General features: G+C 45.6%; 1 protein-coding gene across 3 annotated transcripts in view; it reads left to right on the forward strand.

The window, feature by feature from the left end:
- Nucleotides 1–6,044, forward strand: part of ELAPOR1 (endosome-lysosome associated apoptosis and autophagy regulator 1) — a 103,839-nt gene that overhangs the window by 66,923 nt on the left and 30,872 nt on the right. The window lies entirely within an intron of this gene.

Consider the following 6,044-nt stretch of genomic DNA (forward strand, 5'->3'; position numbering starts at 1 on the left):
GGACACCCAGAGCATGGGGCTGCATCCCTGCCCATCCTGGCTAAATGCCACTGATGGACCTATCCTCCATTAATTTATGTAGTTCTTTTTTGAACCTTGTTATAGTCTTGGTCTTCACAACATCCTCTGGCAAAGAGTTCCAGATTGACTGTGCGTTGTGTGAAGAAATACTTCCTTGGGTTTGTTTTAAACCTGCTGCCTGTTAATGTCATTGGGTGACCCCTAGTTCATGTGTTCTGAGAAGAGGTAAAGAACACTTCCTTCTTCACTTTCTCCACACGGTGACTAGGTGCCTGTGGTGGGCCACACTGAGAATGCCACACTCAGGGCAGACTGCAAGAAGGAGAGCAGACAATCCCCCAGACTGGTGGCTATTTCTTAGATGCACCAGGACAGTAACAAAAGAGCTTCTGTGGCACCACACTGGTTAACCAGACACCATTCCCTTGGCTCCCATCCAGACAAACAGGTCAAATATAGTGAGAGGTTACTGAAAAGCCAGTTCACCATCTGTGAGGTTCTACTAATCCCAAAGGATCAGACACTTACCCTCAGATCAATATGTATCTCAGATCTTACCCAAATATCACACTGTCAGCCAACCCTTAGTACACTAACTAAAGGTTTATTAAGAAAAGAAAAGGAGAGTTATAAATAGTTAATAGATCATATACATACAAATGATTGCAAAGCCCTTCTATCAGGTTTGTAGCAGTAATGGAACTGACGGCCGGCTTGTAAAGTCTCTCTGGTAACTTCCAAGAGATTGGAAGGTCCCCTCAGTTCAAAATACTCCTTCGAGTTGTAAATCCACAGTCCAGAGAACTGGAGCAGGAAAGGGGCAAAATGGAGATGTCTCGGGTCTTTTATATCCTCTGCCGTGTGCATAGAAACTTGCTGTTCCAAACAAAGCCCACAACCATGGCGGGTGGAAAGTTATTGGCCCAAGATGGAGTCCAGGGGCACATGAGCATATCACATGCCCTACGTGGTTTGCTGAGTCACAGGGCATGGCCATTGGCTCCTTGCTGTCTGAGGAGTCCCCAGGAAGAGCTATCTGGGCAGGATGGCCCATTGTGAGAGTGGAGTGTCCTTAATGGGCCAGCAACACAGGCTTTGAGCAGGGGGTTGGACTAGATGGTCTCCTGAGGTCCCTTCCAACCCTAATATTCTATGATTCTAATGTAAAACTATCTGGGGAGTGTCACCCAGGAATACAACACATTGTTAAGATACAAGTCCATGGTCAATATTCATAACTTCAGATACAAAGATGATACATGGATTTAATCAGGATTATCATACTGGATAAATTGTAACAGTTCCATTGACACCTTACATGAGTATTTTGGATAAAATTTGTTGCAATTGTATAATATTGGAAGCAGCACTGATACAAATGGTCATTTTCAATCATACAATTTTCAATCATTTTCAGTCATGGTCATGATTTTATAGACTTAAGTGGAGCACAGGATCTTGTCCAAGAGGTGAATATAGCTGGACAGCTTGGTAATAGTGACCATCATATAATTAAATTTGACATCCCTGTGGCGGAGAAAACACCACAGCAGCCCAACACTGTGGCATTTAATTTCAGAAAGGCTTATTATCTGTCCCTTTCCTAATGGTTCCTAACGTTCTGTTTGCTTTTTTGTCTGACGCTGCACATTGAGGGGATGTTTGCAGAGAACTATCTACGATGACGCCAAGATCTCTTCCTTGAGTGGTAACAGCTAATTTACACCCCATCATTTTATATGTATAGTTGGGATTATGTTTTCTAATGTGCATTACTTTGCATTTATCAACACTGAATTTCATCTGCCATTTCTTGCCCAGTTACCCAGTTTTGAGAGCTCCCTTTGTAATTCTTCAGTCTGCTTTGGACTTAACAATCTTGAGTAGTTTTGTATCATCTGCAGATTTTGCCACTTCACAGTTTACTCCTTTTTCCAGATTATTTATAGATATGTTGAACAGCCCTGGTCCCAGTACAAATCCCTGGGGAACACCTCTCTCCATTCTGAAAACTGACCATTTATTCCTACCCTTTGTTTTCTATCTTTTAACCAATTACTGATCCATGAGAGAACCTTCCCTCTTATCTCATGACTGCTTACTTTGCTTAAGAGCCTTTGGTGAGGGATCTTGTCCACTGTATCACCCTTGTCCACATGCTTGTTGACCCCCTCGAAGAATTCTAGTAGATTGGTGAGGCCGGATTTCCCGTTACAAAAGCTGTGTTGACTCTTCCCCAATATATTGTGTTCATCTATGTGTCTGATGATTCTTTTTTTTTTACTGTAGCTTCAACCAGTTTGCCTGGTGCTGAAGTCAGGCTTTCCGGCCTGCAATTGCCAGGATCACCCCTGGAGCCTTTTTTAAAAATTTAGCTATACTCCAGTCACCTGGTTCAGCTGATTTAAGCGATAGGTTATGTACCCCAGTTAGTAGTTCTGCAATTTCATATTTGAGTTCCTTCAGAACTCTTGGGTGAATCCCATTGGTCCTGGTGACTTATTACTGTTTAATTTACCAATTTGTTCCAAATCATCCTCTACTGACACCTCATTCTGGGACAGTTCCTCAGATTTGTCACCTAGAAAGAATGGCTCAGGTGCAGGGATCTCTCTCACATCTGATGCAAAGAATTCATTTAGCTTCTCCACAATGGCCTTGTCTTCCTTGAGCGCTCCTTTAGCCCCTCGACCATCCAGTGGCCCCACTGATTGTTTGGCAGGCTCCGTGCTTCTGGTGTACTTTACAAAATTTGGGGGTTTTTTTGTGTCTTTTGCTAGATGCTCTTCAGATTCTTTTTTGACCTGCCTAATTATACTTGACGCGGTAGGATTTGACTTCCAGTTTTTGAAGGATGCCTCTTTGCCTCTATGCAATTTTTTTTAATTATTTTTATTTGGGGTGTACATTTAATTTGAGCCTCTATTACGGTGTTTTTAAAAAGTTCCTATGTAGCTTGCAGGCATTTCACTTTTGTGACTATTCCTTTTAATTTCCATTTAACTAACTTCCTCATTTTTGTGCAGGTCCCCTTTTTGATGTGAAATGCTACTGTGCTGGGCTTGTTTGGTATTCCCACCCCCACCACAAGGATGTTAAATTTAATTATATTATGGCTGCTGTTATTCACCTCTTGGACCAGGTACTCTGCTCCACCTAGGACTAAGGCTATGTCTACACTACAGAGTTAAGTCAACTTAAATTACGTCAACGATCATAAGTCGCTTTAATAACATTGGTTGATCACATCCACACAACACTTCTTGTGTCAGGTGAGCGCATCCACAGTCATTGCTCTTGCATTGACAGGGAGGGAGAGCATTGCAACATGGGTAGCTATCCCACTATGCAATTCTGCACCCTTTGTCACCCTCTGCTGCTGGGAGCTCTGGGAATGGATCACAGTGCATCGTGAGGACATGCTCGCTGTCCCATAATGCAGTTCTTTCCATCCCATCATTCCGTCGGCTTCCTACTTTGTGCCGTTTTTCAGCAGTCCTTGTAAACTGTACACCCACTATCTCTGCCTGACAGCATGGATCCTGAGCTGCTGACCAGTCTGGTGATGAGGGTTATGAACACAACGCTGCTGGTCCTGCAGTACTTCATGAGCTGCGAAACAGAGAGTGAATTGGTAATGCCTGCCCTGCTGTCTGCCATGGAAACAAATAATTCAAGAGTGCTGCTTGCATTCACAGAACAGCTTGCCGTGGTGGACCACTGGTATTGGGCTTGGGAAACAAGCACTGTGTGGTGGGAGCGCATCGTGATGCACGTATGGGATGATAAGCTGCAGAACTTTCAGACGTGCAAAGCCACCTTCCCATAACTGTGTGCAGAGCTCGCCCCAGCACTGCAGCACAAGGACACCAGAAGGAGAGCTGCCCTCACTGTGGAAAAGAGAGTGGTGATCGCTGTGTGGAAGCTGCCAACTCCAGACTGTTACCTGTCAGTTGTGAATCAGTTTGGAGTTGGAAAGTCCACCGTGGTGGTTGCGGTGATGCAAGTGTGCAGGGCCATTAATCGCCTCCTGCTAAGAGGGACTGTGACTTTGGGTAACGTGCAGGAAATAATGGATGGTTTTGAGGCAATGGGATTCCCTAACCGCGGTGGGACGATAGATGGAACACATATCCCAATTTTGGCCCCTGGCCGTCTTGCGATGGAGTACATCAACCAAAAGAGCTACTTCTCCATGGTCTTGCAGGTTTTGGTGGAATACTGGGGTTGTTTCACTGACATCAATGTAGGGTGGTCCGGGAAGGTGCATGTTATCCTCAGGCATCTTTTGGAACACTGGACGGTATAGAAAGCTGCATGTGGGATTTTCTTTCCAGACCAGAAGATTCCGGTGGGGGATGTGGAAATGCCCATAGTGATCCTTGGAAACCCCGCCTACCCCTTGCTCCCGTGGCTCATGAAGCCTTACACCGGGAACCTAGACACCAGCCAGGAGTGCTTCAACAACAGGTGCAGCAGGTGCCGAATGACCGTTGAATGGGCCTTTGGCTGATTAAAAGGTCGCTGGTGCTGTCTTTTTGGCTGGTTAGACCTCAGTGAGGAAAATATTCTGATGGTCATTGTGGCCTGCTGTTCTCCACATAATATTTGCAAAATGAAGGGGGAAAATTTTACCCAGGGGTGGGCTGCTGAGGCTGATTGGCTGGCTGCTGATTTTGAGCAGCCAGATACAAGGGCAGCAGTGGGAGATTAATCAAATCAGGGAGGCTTTGAAGGAGCATTTTGACAATGATTCCCAATGGTGTGTCTGTATGTGATGCATTTGGCCAGGCATTGTTTACCTGCTGCCATGAATTACCCCTGTAGAGCTTGCTTCTTGAGCATTAATTGCAAGGAGCAAATATTCCTACCGATAGCCTCTGTGTTTTAATGTTAGCACCCAGCGATGTATGTATGTTACAAATAATGACTCATTTTATTTCAAAGATTTAAGTTTAATAACCAGATAAACCACAACATTTTGGTCAAACAGGATATGACAATGAGGAGCAATCTCGCGGTTAGGGCTCTCCTAACTCCAGCTTTCGTTGGGAAACCAGTCCCTAGGCATGGAGTGCATGGGGTACTGTGAGGGACCAGGAACACACAAAAAATGTGGTAGGGGAGTTTGGGGAAGGCATGGACTGGAGTTCTGTAGTGGCTGGAGAGGAAGTTGGGCATGAGCTCAGATTCCAGGGTAATGAGGGACTTTCATCATCTTTTTCTGAACCTCCGGGAGCTTTATCATCTGCTCTTGACCCTGTGTCCTTCCCTGGCTATCCAGCCTCAGTCTTTCATTGATTGTCTCCCTCCATGCTCTTGTTTTGCGAAGTGCTGCATGACTTATCTGATGGAGGCACTCCACCGGTCTGGAGGAGTGGGTCTACAAGGGCATATCTGCAGAAGGCAAAGAAATAATGAACAGAGACTGTATTGTGAGTGCACTCAGAGCTTGAATCACAAAAGTTACACACACCTCTTTCTCAGTGTCCCTTGGCTAGCACACTGGTTGCTGCGAGTCCCAATTATGGTGAGTTCACAGGGCAAGGGGGAAAGGGCAGGAAGGGACAAAGGGTTATTTGCAAAGGGGATTACTGTGAGCGGCTAGAGAGCCTTGAATATTGGCACCCTTTTCCACAGGCTAGGGTAGTCAAACCCGATCTCTCACTCCTAAGGGTAACCCAGGATGCAAGGGAGCATCTCCCACATGCATGCGGCTTCAGAGTGGCTCCGTAGGCTGTTCACCTGTGCGCTGCTCAGGCCCCTGCAGAAATATTGCCAGGTGGCACTGCAAAGTTTCCTACAGTCGGGGAACCAAGGCAGCTCTCCCAAGGAACCTTCAGCAGAGGATTGCAGAATATCTACAGGAAAGTTTCCTAGAGATTTCTATGGAAGATTCCCGGGACATCCCTTGTATGTTAACAAACTTTTCCACCGTGGCCCCACTGAGTAGATGGATAGGCTCTGTTGTTAATTTCTGTCCCTTATCCCTCCTCTCCCATATAACAAAGTACATGAGAGCG

The sequence above is a fragment of the Natator depressus genome, chromosome 21, assembly GCF_965152275.1.
Source record: "Natator depressus isolate rNatDep1 chromosome 21, rNatDep2.hap1, whole genome shotgun sequence".
Lineage (NCBI taxonomy): Eukaryota > Metazoa > Chordata > Testudines > Cheloniidae > Natator > Natator depressus.